General features: G+C 37.8%; 1 protein-coding gene across 5 annotated transcripts in view; it reads right to left on the bottom strand.

The window, feature by feature from the left end:
* Positions 1-21,439, bottom strand: part of LOC117419941 (synaptotagmin-1) — a 197,848-nt gene that overhangs the window by 63,693 nt on the left and 112,716 nt on the right. Inside the window, exon 1 of one of the 5 annotated variants that reach the window (XM_058985651.1) lies at positions 18,732-18,834. The exons of the other annotated variants lie outside the window; for them this stretch is intronic. The gene's annotated coding sequence lies outside the window, so the exon portion shown is untranslated. Of the gene's footprint in view, positions 1-18,731; positions 18,835-21,439 lie in introns of those variants that run through there. 5 annotated transcript variants of the gene reach the window in all.

Below are 21,439 nucleotides of genomic sequence, written 5' to 3'. Positions count from 1 at the left end.
CTGTTCTAGGACGCATTGGTTTTTGAGTTTGCATGAAAATAATGAACCTCTTTCAACAGTATCAGGAGTTCTTATGTAAGTACATGTGGATGAAATCAACTCTTTCACTACAGTAAAGTCAGCTGTCTTTAATAACTTCTAAGGCACAGAAAAACTGCAATAGATATTAGCTATGAAACAAAAAACCAAATATACCTGTAGCGCTGACTTAGTTATATTGAAAACAAGTGAAATGCAGTGAATGAGAGAGAAGGAAGCTATTAAGTCTTTTCCCACATACGGTGTCACCAGGGGGATGAGACATTCAAAGGTACCGTCATGAAATTTGTTGAAGCAATACACCCCTGCATATGCATTTGTTTTCTGAGTCAATCCCTGCAATGTCTGAACTAATACATTACATAAAATGTTGTTGGTATACCATTATAGTCAGGGTACCAGGCGTTGCATCGTTGAGAGCCTCTCACTGTACATAGTTTCTGCTACAATGCACAGGCTGTATTGCCCTGAAGGAAACTTCATTAGTAAATCACTGTGCAACCAGCAATGACAACACAATGGATTTAGAAAACATATAGTACAGTGGTCCTCATACAGTAGCACATTGCTATGGTACTGCAATGGTTTACCCTCCACCATTGGTATGTCAAAGTATACATTTGTTACTGTCCCACTGTAGTACCATTCAATGACTGATATCATTGTAGCTGTCATGGCATTACCGTTTTCCCTTTTTTTGTTACAAAAGTGTTTTCTAGTTAACGGGAAACACATTTTTAATGAACACAGTTGAAGGATCCTGATGGACACTCCAGTTAAATCATGTCAAACCAGCAAACTTACAACCCTACCCGCACAACCTGATTGGCTCTGACACTGCAGTTATTAATGGGTGCCAAAACCATAATTATGATTACAAACAGTGATGTTTCCTAGACATCTGCTACTGCATTTTTTTGTTTTGTTTTTAATTTTAAGACTGAAAATGTTTTTGATAACAACAATATGTCAAGTATTAATTATGCTTTAGGCCAATAGACCATCAGAGGGTTATTTGAAGGACATGAAAGAAGAGAAGAAGTATGCTGTAAAACTTTCAAAATATAACAAGCACCTTTTACAAATGTTAGCCCAATATTTGTGTAGTGTTCTAAGGCAGTGTGTTGAAAATTCACTGTGCATTATATTTGTTTACTTGGTCACTGTGCATTTGCTGCATATGTACATCAAGGTGTAACCAGTAAATGTGATACTGTGATAAATTCAGGGATTAAATGTCAAGTAATTTATAAACATGGTTGTTTATGAAGTTTTAACATCTACTCTCGTGTAACGGAAATCCTGTTTAAGGTAAGTTTTGGCATCCAGAACTCAGTGCAGGCCTAGAAGTTTCTAACACTGCTCTGATACTGTACTTCACTACAGTTGTTTGAATGTTTGGAAAGCTAATCAGGGTGTTTTTCATCAACTACAAAATAAGATAAATGTTCTGGCTCCTCACAGGTGCACAATCTGCCTGCTTTTAATGCATCTAGCAATTTCAGCTAACAACCTCATTTTAAACAACAGATCACTGACTCTGGCAAGAAAACAAAACATCTACTACTACTACTACTATTATTATTATTATTATTATTATTATTATTATTATCATTATTATCATTATTATTATTATTATTATTATTATTATTTTCTTGGCTTTATAGATATTTTGCTCAAATTCAAGCAGGGGGCTAATTGTATAGTGCTTTATTACTTCCGAATCTTGGCATTATGTCTGCAAACTGACAATTAACAGCAAAGTAGTTGTATAATAAAAAAATAAAATAAAAAAAAACTAATAATAATGATAACAGTTGATTGAGTTTGAAGATGCCCTATTTTTTTAAATATTGTGATACAGGGCAGAGGAATGATGAAAACTGTCAACCACTCACTCCCCAAGTAAGTGTCTTAACCACTGTACAAAACAGCCCTGCTTTGCACAAGCAGCTATACAGCTTTTAACATTGCCTCAGCTGCAGGGATCATAATACAGAAAAAATAGACTTGTTTCACGCTACTATTGCTGACAAACAAGTCTGCTTTAAATGAATGTTCGCTTGCATTTATCCGTGAAATTCTAATCAAACCCAAACTGATTTCTCGCTGTCCTAGGATGCATTGTTTTTTGAGTTTGCATGTAAATAATGAACCTCTTTCAAAAGTATCAGGGATTCTTATGTAAGTACAGGTGGATTCCACTGAGTTTGGCCCTTTTGGTGCTCTTCACTTGTAAAGCCTCAAAAAATAACTCTTGTTCACCATTTACAGAGCAACACTGATAAAAGTTTAAAGTCTTTCACCAAGGTCAAAAGGAATCAGCGCAGCCCAGCAGGGGCTCTGAATCAAGCTTTGCACAAGACTTACTATAATATAGAACCTCCTGTCACATGAAACATGTGAAATAAGCACAAAGGGATTGATACAAAGCTCACTGATTTCTCCAAATCAAAAGGAGCAATCAGAGGGGACTGATTTCTCTGTAAAAATCCATATGCATGGATCCCTGCCCCTGTCTTACCGGTGACCTTAGGAGGCTGACAGATCAGGGACCGAATCGACCAAGAAGGAGGAATGTGTGACAGCTGTGTTTTTACCATTCTAACACTAGTGTGGAAGAGTGTACAGTGCCATACCTCAAGTTTTTACATATATTATATATTGCTTCCTTTAAGAAGAAAATACAATGTATTAATAAGCTAGAGTTACAGTAGCTGGAGCTAACAGAGCTGGCCACCCCAAGTGATTTTCGTTACCCTACATGTGACTCATGTGTACCTTGGTTCTGTCTGTACTCAAGGTATTGCAGAAATGTCATAGGACGGATGACTAAAATCGTATGGGTGACCATCAAAATAATTCAGTAAAAAAATGTAAAAAAACAAACAAAAAAAACATGCTGTTCATATACTGGAGGTTGGAAATAAAATATTTCATAGGTACACTCTTTTGTAAGTAAAGCCTACTCCAAGTTGTCTGAAGTGTTTTATTTAACGTTTGTAAATAAATGATAAAGTGCAGTCAGCAGTGAACTTTCTCTGCAGCCAAATATTCACATGAGAAGGTGTCGATCAGAGACCTGTAGAGAACAAACCAGATTATATTCATTTAAGAGCATGAAACACAGAGCTTAATTCCAGAAAGAGCATGGAACAGCATATCCTTGGGGTGTAAAAGTCTTGGTAGGTTTTTAGTACAAGTGATTTTGCATGTTGTTTGTTAGGTCCAAACCAAGCCTCCAAGCTCCCAGAAGACGGCATTCAACAACTCTTTCAATAGCTGAAGCAAAGCGATGTTTTAACATTGATATGTACTGTACCATAGGTCCTGATCTGTCTTTTTTTTATTTATCTTCTGTGGCTTCCAATTATGAAATTACTAATGAGGACAGCAGAAACTATATAAATAAAGAAGTAGTCACAATTTCCCATTTAGAATTCCAAAGCTGTTTTTTAAACTATTTTTTATTTTTTTTTATTGAATTGCCACATGACATTTCAAATAATTTCAAATTTCAAAGAAAGCTGTTCTCAAAGCACAGCGATGTTTTGTTGTGCGATTATCTAGGCTTACGCCCTGTTAAAGCACATAATAATTGTATGACACGAGGGTATTAATTGTGCTAAAGCCCAAGCACGTCCATGATTAAAAAGTAATAACAGTAATAAGAAAGAGCACCCATGCATGACTAGCTGTTGCTGCCTGCTGTGTGCTTCTGTTTTCAATAGTTTAGACAGGGAGGAAAAGTAGAACATGAAGAGAAGATAACATTGTAGCATTTACACAAAGTATATTCCTTTGTTCCAGGCTTAAATGTTAAATAATGTACCTTTATCTTATTCTGTCAAGTGTGCCTCAGGTTTCTTCCAAGTACAACAACAGAAATGTGTATTCCAAATCTTCTGGCATTTTAGGAAAGATGACTTATACCTGTGGATATTATGAGCTCAAAGTAGATGGGTAGATTGGGCAGTCACCAAAGCATTAATCAAACAAGTTCAAAGTTTAATAGCATAACTCATTAGTTAAGGCAACCCATTTTTTATTTAGTGTTGTGATGCAACTGTTTTCAAGCTGAGACCATTTCACCTATCAGCATAAAAGAACATCTATATAATAAGAACAAAACCAAGACACAAACAAGCCATTTTGTCCTGGAGAGCTATGGTCTTTACCAATTAAAACAGCAGTCACATGCTGACGAGTACCTCTTATTCCCTGGCTCAGTTATATTGTAAAATATTTCAATGAACTGAGAGTGGGCACTCAGTTTGAGTGGTGCAAACTGATCAGAATACAAACAAGCTCCCCCATTAATTTCGTTGGGAGTTTTTAGATGAGCCCTCCTTTAAAATTATCTGCATACTGTATATCTCAACCATACCTACTGTACCTACTGTACTTCCAGGGTTGATCACAACTATTTTGAACTTTACAACAAACAAGTAAATCCACTTATCATTATTTATACCAGTTAAACGATCGAGGCACAGCACTGATTGATTTAGTATTAAATCGAGTTTATAGGATTGGTTAGCCAATAGGATTAATGTAGCTTGCTGAACCTCATCCTTAGAATTATGTCAAGCCTCTAGTATATTTCAAGACAGTAAACTGGTAAATGGCAACAGTGAGAAGGAAAGGCTGGAAGACTGTTGTAATGACAGTTGAGCAACGTACAATAGCACACATGTTTTCATATATTCTATAATCTGTACAGATCTCTGGCTTACTACTGGGTTCTATCAAATAAAATGGTATCTGTCTACCCACCATTCGCGCCACATTATTAATGCCTTTTACTGTGAACTAAAATGTTTCCACATCTCTTTCTTCCTACCCTCCCTCCCCACACACACACAATAAACAGGCAGCAAATTCCGACTTTTGACGCATGTTTATAGCCAAGACTGTGCAACACATATAAAACTCGTTGCTCTAAAAAAACATTGCTCAAACATGCTATGAGCACAAATAAGGGAGGACATGTCAGTGGATATTTTTAAAGGCAAAGGCTTTTCTTTTGAACCATACATTGTTTGACATGTTTTACTTAGCGATGCTCTGAGCCATCTCACAATTACACTCTTAATGCTGCTATGTAAAGAGCTTTGAGAGGCTTATCATGAAAGACACTGTATTGACGTCTGTTGCATTTTTTTCTATTGTAACAATGTGCTGCCTGTATTCGAGGTTCTCTTCACCGTCCAATTTTACACAGCCATTTGTTGTAATAAGGTAAAAGGGGTAATAGACTAATTTTGGTTAATGCTTCCCAGAAAGTTAAGTGGGTATTTTTCATGTTGAGCTAATTGGTGTGCTTTAGTGCTTTCAGATGGCTGTGAAAAAGGAGAACCCTTTAATATTATGTAAAGACCAAGCTGCTATAGAAAGCTGAATCTCTACACAACTGCTTTGAAGGGACCTTTTTATCCTTTTAAAAGCAATTCTGTAGAGGTGTATTATGAAAATTGACCCTCAAATGGCTATGCTGCATTTCCACAATGGCATATATATATATATATATATATATATATATATATATATATATATATATATATATATATATATTTATATATATATACAGACGTGCTCACATTTGTTGGTAACCTTACAGCTCATTGAAATAATGCTTCATTCCTCCTGAAAAGCTATTTTATCATGTATACTTGCATGCCTTTGGTATGTCATAGAATAAAGCAAAGAAGCTGTGAAAAGAGATGAATTATTGCTTATTCTACAAAGATATTCTAAAATGGCCTGGACACATTTGTTGGTACCCCTTAGAAAAGATAATAAAGAATTGGATCATAGTGATATTTCAAACTAATTAGTTTCTTTAATTAGTATCACACATGTCTCCAATCTTGTAATCAGTCATTCAGCCTATTTAAATGGAGAAAAGTAGTCACTGTGCTGTTTGGTATCATTGTGTGCACCACACTGAACATGGACCAGAGAAAGCAAAGGAGAGAGTTGTCTGAGGAGATCAGAAAGAAAATAATAGACAAGCATGGTAAAGGTAAAGGCTACAAGACCATCTCCAAGCAGCTTGATGTTCCTGTGACAACAGTTGCAAATATTATAAAGAAGTTTAAGGTCCATGGAACTGTAGCCAACCTCCCTGGGCGCGGCCGCAAGAGGAAAATCGACCCCAGATTGAACAGAAGGATAGTGCAAATGGTAGAAAAAGAACCAAGGATAACTGCCAAAGAGATACAAGCTGAACTCCAAGGTGAAGGTACGTCAGTTTCTGATTGCACCATCCGTCGCTTTTTGAGCGAAAGTGGGCTCCATGGAAGAAGACCCAGGAGAACTCCACTTTTGAAAGAAAAACATAAAAAAGCCAGACTGGAATTTGCTAAAATGCATATTGACAAGCCACAATCCTTCTGGGAGAATGTCCTTTGGACAGATGAGTCAAAACTGGAGCTTTTTGGCAAGTCACATCAGCTCTATGTTCACAGACGAAAAAATGAAGCTTTCAAAGAAAAGAACACCATACCTACAGTGAAACATGGAGGAGGCTCGGTTATGTTTTGGGGCTGCTTCGCTGCGCCTGGCACAGGGTGCCTTGAATCTGTGCAGGGCACAATGAAATCTCAAGACTATCAAGGCATTCTGGAGCGAAACGTACTGCCCAGTGTCAGAAAGCTCTGTCTCAGTCGCAGGTCATGGGTCCTCCAACAGGATAATGACCCAAAACACACAGCTAAAAGCACCCAAGAATGGATAAGAACAAAACATTGGAATATTCTGAAGTGGCCTTCTATGAGTCCTGATCTGAATCCTATCGAACATCTATGGAAAGAGCAGAAACTTGCAGTCTGGAGAAGGCACCCATCAAACCTGAGACAGCTGGATCAGTTTGCACAGGAAGATTGGGCCAAACTACCTGTTAACAGGTGCAGAAGTCTCATTGAGAGCTACAGAAAACGTTTGATTGCAGTGATTGCCTCTAAAGGTTGTGCAACAAAATATTAGGTTAGCGGTCCCATCATTTTTGTCCATACCATTTTCATTTGTTTTCTTATTTACAATATTATGTTGAATAAAAAATCAAAAGCAAAGTCTGATTTCTATTAAATATGGAATAAACAATGGTGGATGCCAATTACTTTTGTCAGTTTCAAGTTATTTCAGAGAAAATCGTGCATTCTTTGTTATTTGTGGAGGGGTACCAACAAATTTGAGCACGTCTGTGTATATATATATATATATATATATATATATATATATATATATATATATATATATATATATGTGTGTGTGTGTGTGTGTGTGTGTGTGTATATATATATATATATGTGTGTGTGTGTGTGTGTATTTCCTTAACTCCATTTTCTTGTAACTTCTGCTCAGTAATAGGGCCAACTGCTTTTCACCTCTGTGCTTAAAAGATTCTGGAATTCTGGATGACTCACTCCAAGGTTTTAGCTCAATAAAAAAAAAAGCCCTGAGTCATTTCACAGTTAGGATTTTGAGTGTGAACCTCACACCAATTTACACCATCAGCATGATACCCAGAGACTTGCGAATCACCTGACTGCACCCTAGTGCTTCCAACCAGCAAGGCTGATTCGTCTATTTTTAGGCATGTAAAGGTAGCGTGGAGAAAGTGATGGCTGGCGTAATGTACTTTATTTAATACAATTAACCTACAGTGCCTTGCATAGGTATTCACCCCCCTTGGACTTTTCCACATGTTGTAGTGTTACAACCTGGAATTAAAATGGATTTAATTAGGATTTTTTGTCACTGACCTACACAAAATAGTCCATAATGTCGAAATGGGGAAAAAAATCTACATATTTTTAAAAATTATTTACAAATGAAAAACTGAAAAGTCTTGATTGCATAAGTATTCACCCCCTTTGCTGTGACACCCCTAAATACGCTCTGGTGCAACCAATTGCCTTCAGAAGTCACATAATTAGTTGAATGGAGTCCACCTGTGTGCAATTAAAGTGTCACATGATCTCAGATTAAATACACCTGTTTCTGGAAGGCCCCAGAGTTTGTTAGAGAGCATATCTAAACAAACAGCATCATGAAGACCAAGAAGCTATCAAAACAAGTCCGGGATAAAGTTCTGGAGAAGCACCAATTAGGGTTGGGTTATAAAAAAATATCCCAAACTTTGAACATCCCCTGGAGCACCGTTAAATCCATTATTAAAAAATGGAAAGAATATGGCACAACCGCGACTCTGTCTAGAGAAGGCCATCCACCAAAACTCAGTGACCACGTAAGAAGGGCATCAGTCAGAGAAGCAACCAAGAGGCCAATGGTAACTCTGAAGGAGCTGGAGAGATCCACAGCTGAGATGGGAGAAACCGTCCATGGGACAACTATAACCCGGACGCTCCACAAAGCTGGGCTTTATGGAAGAGTGGCGAGAAGAAAGCCATTGCTGAAAAAAACCCATATCAAATCCTGTTTGGATTTTGCCAAAAGGCATGTGGGAGACACAGCAAACATGTGGAAAAAGGTTCTCTGGTCTGATGAGACCAAAATTGAACTTTTTGGCCTTAGTGCAAAACGCTATGTGTGGCGCAAAGCCAACACTGCTCATCACCCTGAGAACACTATCCCCACAGTGAAGCATGGTGGTGGCAGCATCATGTTATGGGGATGCTTTTCATCAGCAGGGACTGGGAAACTGGTCAGGATTGAGGGCAAGATGGATGGAGCCAAATACAGGGAAATTCTAGAGGAAAGCCTGTTTCAGTCTGCAAGAGACCTGGGACTGGGGCGAAGGTTCACCTTCCAGCAGGACAATGACCCTAAACACACAGTCAAAGCTACACTGGAGTGGTTTAAAAACAAGAACCTGAATGTCTTAGAATGGCCCAGTCAAAGCCCAGACCTCAATCCGATTGAGAATCTGTGGCAAGACTTGAAAATTGCTGTTCACCAACGGTCCCCTCCAACTTGACAGAGCTTGAGCAATTTTGCCAAGAAGAATGGGCAAAAATTACAGGATCCAGATGTGCAAAGCTGGTAGAGACTTATCTAAAAAGACTCACAGCTGTAATTGCTGCCAAAGGTGCTTCTACCAAATATTGACTCAGGGGGGTGAATACATATGCAACCAACAAATGTCTTTTTTTTTGTTTAATTAACTTTTGTGTCACAATAAAAAATATTTTGCACCTTCAAAGTGTTAAGTATGTTGTGTAAATCAAATGGTAAAAATCCCAATTAAATCCATTTTTAATTCCAGGTTGTAACACTACAAAATGTGGACAAGTCCAAGGGGGGTGAATACTTATGCAAGGCACTATATTAGAAGCATGCTACCTGTCATTGCCAACCATCTGTTACTTATTAGGATAAAAACAAAAAAAACATACATGGCATTAATTTCGAATACTAATTGACATGATAGAAGCAACATGAACTGTAGGAAAAGATTATCCAGACATTACTAGTGTCATATGTCTCTGCTTAAACTTCAGCGGCATATCAGATTGCAAGGGTTATTATGTGCTCTGCCTCCCATTTCAATGACATAGGATCTCAAACCGCAAACCTCATCATCACCTCAAGCACAATCTGAGAGAACGTATCAGTTAGCAGTGCACAGGCAGCGCAGGGACATGTGAGAAAAATAGTTCCACAGCAAAAAACTCAAAGAAATGAATTCTACTTAGAGATACATGAAAGCAAGCATTGCATTTATTAAAATCTAAAAGTGTAAACATTTTCCTTTTTATACTAATACTAATGTCAAACCAAGGAACACCGTTCTACAGTATGCAATGAAGAAGTCTTAATTATGAAGTTGTCTACATTGCGCATATATATATATATATATATATATATATATATATATATATATATATATATATATATATATATATAGTGAGAGAGAGAGAGAACGAGAGAGAGAGAGAGAGAGAGAGAGAGAGAGAGAGAGAGAGAGAGAGAGAGAGAACTGACAAAGAACAGAGGCACGCTTTTAAAAAAAAATTTACTGGAGGGATAGAGTCAATGTCCAGTAAAAACATTGTCAGGTGTTGTTTGGATAAAAATGACTTGCAAAAGGATGTATAAATTTAAATTTAAACAAGTGGCCAACAATATACATGTGTGCTACATGTTACAGGTCTTGTTCATTTTTTTTTCCCAACTTCTGTACATCATGTAAAGAACGCATCTTAACCTTCTCACAGTGCCCCTTCCTTGTTGTGAATCTGGAATTCAATGTTAATTCAATTGCAGATTAATGTATTTAGGCTCCCTTGACTTGCCCTAACTGACAAAAGCCCCTGAGCACTGTGCAACACAAATATGCTGGGCAGGTCCCATGGGTCTCCTTGTGGCAATTGGCAGCCCTTGACTATAAACCTTTAATAATGGTTCACTACAGACAAACACACTGTCACTAAGCCACTGAGCATCTACTAGTTCAATTTTAGAATGAATAATGCATTGAAGACAGACAAAAGCATGCTCTGGGTGCAAACATACAAGACATATTGTAGAACAGAAGGTAATGTTTAATCAAACTACTTCGAACAGCCCCTTTGGATGTTTGAGATGAAATATGGTATAGAAATGTTTTATTGTGTTGCATTCTATTGTATACCTTTACAGTAGCTATAATAAACCAAAGTACTTGGGTTTGCACTTTAAAAATTGTTGGGGTTGTGGAATTTCCCTTCACTCCTTCGTCATGACATTGAAATGCAGTGCTTGTTACAAGTGCCTTCACTATAATTATATGCACATTCTTTATGAGCCCTTAAGCAATCTGACCAAAGTAAAGGGAGATGCAACAGAAACTGCAATGTTGGCATATGGTACAGGACTGCACAGTCTCACCACAGGATACCCCTCAAAATCCTTGAATTTAACAAATGTCTTAAAGTTATTGCAGCATTTCCATTTGCTACACAGGTCTTAAATGCCCAGTTGTGAAAGATGCACATGTTAGAGGAAACCTGTCTTTATTAAAGTATGGCTTGCAAACAGAGATTTCTTGAAATGAGTGTAGTACCACCTATCAGGTTTCAAAATTAAAAAAAGACATGTTTACTACAACATGGAATTCTTTCAAAACTTTAACATTTTATGAAATGAATTTGTAGCTACAAGCGCTTAAGTGTTTATGAACTCTACATGATCACTTTCTGAAGAAAGGAGGATATGTTGCGATGATCACAAACAGGGAAAGCACATTGGTATTCTTCACAGGGATGAGAACAGAGAGGAGCTGTCCATGGTGCCAGTCATTGCTAAGTGTGACAGGCCAGAACGGACATGAGGCTTCAAGAGTAACTGGAACCCATAATACCTTGTGAAGAGCCTGGTCTCTGGAGATGTCATTCCTGCTCATTATCAATGGGTTTTAGAGACGCTTGTGAGACAACAGCTTGACCCAGTTCAAAGTAAAAGCAAGTAGCTCTTCATAATAATGCACTGCCACGTACAGTACCTTCAGTGCAGGAAACAAAAACTCTGTTTGCATTGTCTTTCATGCTTTATATAATAAACAGCTTCAATTACAGAGCCGGCATCAGCTGTTTTACAGCTATCAGGTCACATAATAGAGATGCCTGTAGGTTCATTAATGCAAATATAGTACAAACATTACATTAAAATGCAGGGCTATGTGCAGAAAGTACTTAACTAATATCAGACTCCATAGCACTAAAGCCTTTTCACAGATAAATAGGCGATGAATCTGTAGCTTGGCTATTTCCTTTACAGACAATGTAACGACCCACAGTTTACAGCTTATTATTTGCACTCTATCTCTTGCCATTCCTTTCAATAAACATGCTTAAACAAACAGTACGTGTGAAGCTTGTGGCTGAACAATATTGTAACTCTGAATTTTTCAATTCCCAGTCAGCTGGTAACATGGCACCTAGTTTCAAAAACATTATGTACAGTATGAGTGAATTCAACTGCCTGTTTCTTGTCATAGTCATATCTCTCTGAAAAGCAATTACTGCACTACATAATTCAATATATTCTACTGTACTACTGTTACTGTGTCTCTGCAAGGAGTTCATTTATTGTTTTTCCTGACTTATTATATTATTATAAATGGCAATTATTTATGCCACTGGATATCCTAGAGAGAAAGAGCAACCATGATTCTACTCTGATAGGAAAGTGCACCAGTCATAGAGAACAAACCGGATATGGCTGTTGTTAGCCGGTGTGTATTCTCTTTGCTTTCATTTGTAGCCTATTAATGATGTTCATGTCTGCTCATCATAGACTCTGTTTTAACTCGTGCTAGAACTTGATACAGTATGGCTCACCTTTGTTTTTAAACCAAGACATTTTTTAAATTTGTTTTATAACTTTAAAGAAAACTCTGTCACTCAGTTAAATGATTCTGTTTCAGTAAATAGGCTCAATGCGTGATTAGCTTTTTAGTTCCACAGTTTTACTGTCAAGAGATTTACTCAACACAAGTTACCAAATATATTCCTGCTGGTCTCTGTTCACTTGCCTTAAATGTATCTTCTCAAGTTTTCTGGCTTACGGAAGGGGAGGGCAGTTGTTTAACGCAGCGGCGCATCTTGGCACACAGCTGATAATTCAGCAAACTTTTTTTTCGATAACGAGGTGTTGTTTTACATGGATTGATCCAGGAATGCAGAATTGGGATTGACTCAGGAAGGATGCAAAAAAAAAAAAGTCATTGGTCTTTTATCCTTTAATAGCCAACCCTGTGCTTGTGCTTTGAGCAGCTGCAGTGCTCTGAATTCAAATCCATTACATTCTTTTAAAGAATCATTGAAACACAAGATTAATTAAGCTTGCTTGTTCCAAGATGACAGTGTTGGATGTCTTAAAAGTGAAAAAACAAAAGAGGTTTCCTTGAATAACAGGACTTTGGTGGTGCAGTTAAAATACATACAATAGGCATAAAATCAAGCCAGATTGTCGTGGTTTTAACCGAGCACATAATAAACATTTCAAATCCACATGACATCTGGTGCTGAAATAAAACAACAACAAGAAATGGGCTGCTATTTAGAGCACAATGACAGCCACATTTTAAGTAACTGCACTTCATTTTGCCCTTTAGGTTATATGCAAAGCATACCTGATGGATGCATGAAAGAGCACAATGCATGATTATTACTATTACAGAGAGGTTTGTGACATTTAAAATTGTTAAATACAGTTCACAGTAACTGACATCTTGCTCGGATTCCACAAGCCAGGGGCGACTTTGGTGGGAGGCCGTCATAAGCACCTTCCACTGAAACACACTGTTCAAACCATTGTGCAACATAAGACTAGTCAGATTTACCACCACACAACATGCACTGCAGATCAACTCAACAGGGAGCCAAATTACAGTTTATGTTCATGGGGGTACATCTTACAGCTCCATAAATAGATTATTTAAATGCTAATTCTCTTTTATTTCATACCTGTACAACAACAATGTAGATTTATATAGCACCTATTATACCAAAAAACCAAAAAGTGCTGTCTACAGTACATTGTATTCATACAATTTACAAAGCCCTAGAACAGCATTTCGACGTGTGTTTTCAGTCTAATTTGTCTGATGCTTTTATTTCTGCAAAGTTTTGCATTCACAGCATGTGTTTTTTTTCTTCCTTATTCTGAGTTCATTTATAGTAGTGGTATGCACTGTAAAGAGTCATTGTTATAATTTGTCAGGCTTGGGAAACCTCCCTCGATGCTGAGAAAATCCAAAGCGGATCTAGAATTCCTGGGACACTCTTCCCACTAAAGGCAGTTCTGGTAAAACTGAAAGGTTCCCTAATTTAGAAAGTCAAAAAGGAAATGCTAATGAAAGCAGAACCCAGTCAGGTTGGATACAAATAAGAAAATGAGCAGCCCCGATTCCACTGCAGGCGGGCAGGATTTGATTTAAACAGTGCTTCCCAAAGAGGACAGCTGCAGTTTACTGAGATGTAAAATGCCATTTATTTTCATGGACTCCTTAGATCTGGGCGCTCATTTATTCAGAACAATGCTTGTGCTGTTGTAGCCATGCAGAAAAGTTTGATTGCCGCAGCTGGATGGCATATGGGTTGTATTTTGTTTTGCATTTATTTTCTAATTAGCAAGAGAAAAATGGCTCCTAGCTGCCATATATCATAGAGAAATGAAAACGGTGCATAAGGAGATGTTTACAAGCATCCCCCCACCATGAGATAATTTGCACAAGATTGGTAAAAATAAATAAATAAACCACCGGACTGGTGCATCATTTTTCACAGACCCAACCGACAAAATTCAATTTAGAAGATATAAAAAAATTGAGAGCAAAGCCAAGCAACTTGGTCTCCTTCCTGTTATTATAATTTTCTCCTCACCCCTTCGCTCAGCCTGCAAATCTACACATCCTGTCTCTGTTCAGAAACCTATTGGAAGACATTATCATACAGGATGGGATGCTATTATGTTTACAGTTTGTTTGAAATAACACTGCATAATTGGGAAAGTGAAAAATGATTCCTCATTTACTGCACGGCGGCTGGTGTGGAGAAAGCGAGATAGAGAGAGAGAGAGAGAGAGAGAGAGAGAGAGAGAGAGAGGAGATGCAGAAGAGAAATAAACGCACAAGTGCTTCAGCTCTGTGACAGCACAGCCCAATATTTCAGATTATTAACACACCATCGATGTGCAGTAAACAAAGCATGTTTCTTTCAAGGTAAAGTGTCTTACATCAGTTTGTTTCTTTTGAAATGTATTTATGCAAAGGGTGCTCTTGTGAGTTGTGCAGCACTCCTTTCAAAATATGTCATCTTGCTATAGTGGAGAATTGAAGGGAGATGTACAGATAAGTAAGGAGTTATTCAACACAAATGATATACAAACGTTCACAAGAAAAATGTACTTTTATTATTATTATTATTATTATTTTAAAATAAAACTGTTGACTTAATTGTTGACTTAATTCTGGTAATTGATGAGCAGCTTGTTAGAGAATGAATGGTATGCACTTTACAAATCTTTCTTCAGTACATTGATAGCAAGCTATCATTTTCTTGCTATTTTTGTTCAGTTATTTGTCTTTGATTTTTTTTTCTTCTGGTGAAATCTTTCTAAGTGACTCTTGCAAGACTTTTGTGTTCCAGGTGTTTATAATATTGATTACGAAGCAAATAAGTCTTTGTTATAACTGTCTGGCCAGCTCTTCAGAGGCATGACAAACAGTTTTTCTGAACAATGTCAGATCTAAATATAGCTACTGACATTCAAATTGCTCTACGTACTTTTAAAGCAAAAAATAAACTAGACGTGTTCACATCTAGTCTCCAATCATGCTGGATGTATAACTATGTTATATTCTGGATGCATTCAGTGTTACTTGTACTACCCAGAGCTGGGTGTCTTTCAGTGATCTGAAGCTAATGTGTTATTGTATGCAATGGACAGATAAGTACGGGACAGATTATTTCACCCTACCATCTGGTTTGGATTTATACACAATAACAAATAAATGTGAAGACCTAAACCCACACAAATATTCTTCACAACCTATCCTGAAGTAGGTTATCCAGATCACTCCTGCTGACCGACAAACCAATGAGGACAGTGTGAACTGCCTCAGTGTACGATGTACAACTGATAACTGTCATTTTCTTTTAGACAGGCCCAGAGATGACCATGTTTAAAAGTACCCAATAAAAAAGAATTGATTTTTAAATACTGGAAACTGCTTTTTTTTCCCCACTATGTGTCTCAGATACTAAATGATATACTTTGCATTAACAAGCATTTTTACAGTTAACACAAACATTAACACACTGGTAGTCCACAGTTCAGTTCCTACATGACTGGTGACAGTTGAAAGAAGAAAACAAGTTGTTATTTATTTGCAACCAATCCTATGGGGAATTCAGGGGCCATTTATCTCTGTGTGTGTATTTCTGGGATGTGGAGAAGCTACTATTGATCAGTGTCTACTGAGGTGCGAGACACTTTAGTCATCGCCAATGTTTTTTATCCTGGTTTTCTCCCCAATTTGGAATGCCCAATTATTATTTTTTATCTAGGTTCACCGCTGCAACCCCCTGGTGACTCGAGGCTGAAACACGCGTCCTCCAAAATGCGTTCCTGCCAATCCATCATTTTTCACACTGCGGATCCACAGCGAAGCCACCAGACCCATAGTGCCGGAGGACAACACAGATCTGAATGGCTCCACTGCAGACCTGCAGGCGCCCTATCAGCCAAAGGGGTCGCTGGTGCACGGTGAACCGTGAATTGCCCTGCCGACCTAAGCCCTCCCTACACGGGTGGCACTTGGCCAATTGTGCGCCACCCCTTAGGAATCCCCGGTCACGGTTGGCAATGACAGGCTATAGGGCGCATCCAGCACTCCACGTGGAGCGCCACTCAGGAGCCCACTGCATCTGTTTCTACGACAGGTGTCTGAGAAATGTGAGCCAATTAGACTAGGCAAACAGCTTCAGTTTTTCAGCAAAGCAATTACCCAAAACTAGAGTGACGGTGTGGAAAGCACTCCTGCCCGTGTCTGTACTGCTGCTCAATAAAATACAACAGAAAGCCACGTAATGAAATGGGACGAAACAGCGACTTACTTAAGTACATTTATTTTTGTGTGTTGCTAGGTGACTCAAACAAGATAGTCACCCCAATGATAAATAATACAATGGTTTTGTTATCTCATACTAAAAAATGGGAACAGCTGAGGACCGATTGCCTTCCTTTGGAGCACAACCACATATTCACACATCAAACCAAAACCCTCCAATCTCAACTCTGCATACTCTTAACAACAAAATGAGTTTAAAAAATAAACCACCTTACTTGAGTCATGTCTCTAAATGATCTCTGTGTGTAAAGGACCCTGCTACTCTTAACAACATGCAGTTACTATAGAAACAAGTTGTTTTTTTACGGAAGAGTGATATGAGATTCAGATTAATACTCATTAAAGCAGCCACACCTGTCCCAATTTCCTGACTGCCTCGTAAGAGCCTGCCTCCTGCTGCTTGATTAATGGAAGGAAAGAGAGTGTGATTAGAATGCACAAAGCAGTCTATGAACCTATTGTCAGGAGATGATATTTGGCTACTGGGCTACTGAGGCTCTAAATGGACTAACAATAAGGGAAACATATAGGTTTATGTATGAAGGAACCCAGTGCAATTTGAATGAAAATCGTGGTCAATTGACTTGACTTGATATACTGTAATACCCAATTCTAGCAGCTCTTTGATATGAATTTAAATTGTGGAAAACCTGCTTTTTTCTGATCATGGAACTTTCTATTAGTGATTGTAGCCAGCAGTGTTACAATGCATCTCTCAGGATCCCCATGCTGTTGTTAAGCAAATCAGGGGGTACAGAGGAACATTCATTTAAATCTATAAGCAAAATTGTGCATTCTGCTGATTTATTTTGAAAACTTTGAAACAATAGCAACTATGTTTGTGTTTCTTTGATCCGCCGTCCATACAAACAGGATAGTGTACTTGAACCATGTCCTGTATACCCAGAGTGATTTAGTTTTTATTATTGTATTGGTGTTCTGAGAAATACTACACCTCAATGCCATTCTAATGCAGCCCTTTGAAGAGAAGACTGCTGTAAAGTCTTGCATTTAATCCAACACACTGTATCCAAGGACCATGGACCATAAAAAAAAAACATCTCCCAACAGCAAGGTGAGTGTTTGTCTTTGGATTTGCCCATTGTGTATAAATCAGCTGTGCAGGGAGAAAGTCTGTGTGCAGTGCAGGATGTGGAAGTGGTAATTTAACTATTTAATTGGTATCAAAGCACATAATAATCTGATGGCCTGCAGCAACAAATACTAAATAAGATAATAATAAATAGTGTAAAGCAAATACATTCAGCAGCAATGGCATGGAGGACATGATAGATACATAATCTGCCTAATCTGTACTATTATTATTATTATTATTATTATTATTATTATTATTATTATTATTATCAGTAGTAGTAGTAGTATCATTATTATTAGTAGTAGTTGTGGTAGTAGTATTAACTATGAGACTGCTGGCATAAAGAATAATCTATTCCAATCCATATTGCTGTCAAATGTTTGTAACATACTTGCATTCATACTTGTTTAAGAGATGTACTTAATATGCAAGCCTAACATGATAAACCTCTGAAACAAGCAGTAGCAAATACTTAGCGATAAGAACGAGAGGTCTTAAATGAGTAACAAAAGCAAAATAAATTAAATATAAAAGTCCAGGTGCTTCAATTGTTATTCTTTTCATAAGAGTGATGTAAGTCTAACACTAAGGGTTAATGACATTTGTTCATTGACAGCCTAATTCATATTTTATTTTGCATTTAGATTTTTCAGCGGCAGTTGTTTTGCCCCCTGCTCCAGTGTCAAACACAATGCACTGTGACTCTGACAAGTGACATGTTGTCCCTTGACATATGCCATTAAGAAAAAGTCAAACTCAACATTACTGCTGCCTTGCCATACAGGCTGACTTTTTAAATCATCTTCACTTGCTTTGTCAAGCATGGCCCCCCATCTCTCGCTCAGTATTTCTATAAATGTTTTCCAAGATAAACCAACAGGCTTTTGTCATGAAACCAGAAAAAAGACAGCATCTATTAACTAAGAAAGACTCTTTTTCCCTTATCAGTTCTCTATGAGGAGAAAAAGTGTGTTAAAGCAAAGTGCCCCTGTATAGTAACAAAGGTTAGAGCCTTACCTAGCAGCACACAGAGCCACCTCGATGGAGTGCTGATGAACTGTTCACACTAGCAAAGATGCCTGCTTGCCCTCACATCCTTCCTGGCTGTTTGCTTAAGCACTGTACAATGCTCCTTTTCAGATTAAGTTTTTGAGTGCTAACATTCAGCACCAGCAAACAGGACTGATGTTTTGAACCCTATCTCTCTCTCTCTCTCTCTCTCTCTCTCTCTCTCTCTCTCTCTCTCTCTCTCTCTCTCTCTCTTTATTATTATTATTATTATTATTTATCAATGCTGCTCACGTCCCTCTCTCACTCAAGAGAGCCACCCAAGCACATTCAAGGGCATTCCCCAAGAAACAATATGTTAATGCTGTCGCCCAGGCTGATCCGGATCCAGATGCACAGCTTGCATACAGTAGACACTGAAAGAGATGCATGATCCAATGATACAGGCCATTTCCCGTCATGAATAATGCAGAACTATTTGTTATTGTTACAGAACTACCCATAAAAATGCCTGTGTGAAACAAAATGAGTGTTTACCTAATGTGGATAAATTCAGTAAAAGTGCACACAAGACCAACTCCAGAAATGTTTTCATTTTTTTTTCAGTTCTACAGAATATGTGCCCCACATCCACATCGGGGGAAGGTAAAAGCTTTCCAATAGCCTGTACACCTTTAATGTCTGTCCTCAGCCTTTTGCTTAGTGTTATAGTGTCATCTGGCTGTTTCCTACCTCTGAATCTGAAGGCACTGACTGATATAGTTTCAGCCTTAACATGACAATCCTCATGACTTCAAAGCAAGTCTTAGACTTAGCCTGATGTTTTGACATGCTGGAAATTAAAGTTAAAGAGTTGAACTGACGATTCTTTTTTCCCCCAAATAAAAATGCATTACTTTTTTTTTTTATTCATTTATCGACAAATACAATATCGTGGTGGATCATCATCAGTCTGTGGGGGAAAAAAATCCCCCAAAAAGGCAAACCTAAATTCAGTTGCTTTTTAAGATAATTTCAGGCTTTTGTGTACAATTATAGCATATCTTCACTACTGCATTAAAAAGTTAACTTCTGGCCCTGCAGTGTAAGTGTAGTCCCTATGAAACATAAAACACAACTGACAAACTGTCCAAGTAATTGAAAAAAAACAAATATACAGTAGAGCCTTTTACGTAATGTAAAACAGTACAGCATACGCTCTTGAAACTCTAGACTAGACTATATGCATTTTAATATAACAAATTACAAAAACTAGTCACAAAGGTACCTGGGCACACCCAGGTTATCCATCATTCCCTGTATTGAAGTTGCACCATCGTAACGAGGGATACCATTAATAAAGCACTCTCTATCTTTATTTATCTCTATCCATCATTCCCTGTATTGAAGTAGCACCATCGTAACCGAGGGATGCCATTAATAAAGCACTCTCTATCTTTATTTTTAAATCAATTTTGTATCCATTTATAGACAATAACCAAATAACAGCAACAATCCAACAAACAACCATCACAACAATGCATTCTTTATTTTCTCTCCAGCAGCATCTATGCAGCTGAAAGGTTCATTCATATTCCCATGAAGATACAGTATTTTCCAAAAAAAGTAGGATCTGTGTGCCTTCTGAACAGGATCCTGTCCTGCATGTCTCCAAGGACTTCAGGTTTGGTTCAGGGCTAAATGTATATAAATGGTGATCAGAGCAATGACCTACAGGTCAAAAGGTTTCTTTGCTTGCTTGCATACACTCTGTGCTTTGTTTGTTTTTCCGTGTCTGCAATATTCCCACAGTAATCCAACACAGCAGCAATGCAACCAAGCAGGTTTCAGAATATGAAATTAGCTGAATAAACCAGTGTTTGTTAAAATGACATACCAACTTGCCTGCAGCTGACTGATCATGATTTCACCTTTTCCTAGTTATCTAGTATAAAGGCTTCAGATAATTGGGGAATGATGTTAACGATTACAACATAAGGTAGACATAGTGCCTCTCAATATTCAACTGAAGCAGTAAAGAGGCACTGTTTCATGAACGTTGTTATATATATTCTGCTGTGCAAAAGTCTTAGACGTGTTGCATTTTTCTACTCTGCTGCATTATGAGCATCAACAATTTACTCAAAGCCTCCACTAGTGTTTTCTACTATTATAACAACCTTGACTTGCATAACGAAGGAAAAACATTGAGTGAAATAGCTCGCATCACTTGATTTTCAAGGTGTGGTATCTGAAGCATAATCAACAAGTACAGAGAAACATCATCTGTAACTGACAAATCCAGGACTGGAAGACCCAAAAAGCTGTCTAGCTCCTTGAACTTTTTCACATTTTGTTGTGTCAGTGCCACAGAGTTTCATCCATTTAAATGAGGATTTTTTCCACTTATCTACACATCATACTCCACACTGTTAAGGGGAAAAAAGTTTTTATTGAGAAAAAGATTATATATTAAAAATACAAAACTGAAAGATCATAATTGGATAAGTCTCCACCCCCTGAGTTAATACTTGGTGGAAGCACCATTGGCAGCAATTATAGCTGTGAGTCTGTTGGGATAGGTCTCTACCAACTTTGCACACCTGCATTTGGCAATATTTGACCATTCTTCTTTACAAAACTGTTCAAGCTCTGTCAAGTTCCTTGGGGAGCGTTGATGGACAGCAATCTTCAAGTCATGCCACAAATTTTCGATTGGATTTAGGTCGGGGCTCTGA

Source organism: Acipenser ruthenus, chromosome 14 (assembly GCF_902713425.1).
Source record: "Acipenser ruthenus chromosome 14, fAciRut3.2 maternal haplotype, whole genome shotgun sequence".
NCBI lineage: Eukaryota > Metazoa > Chordata > Actinopteri > Acipenseriformes > Acipenseridae > Acipenser > Acipenser ruthenus.
The sequence above is the reverse complement of the archived record's forward strand: the minus strand, read 5'-3'. Positions and strand labels throughout refer to the sequence as shown.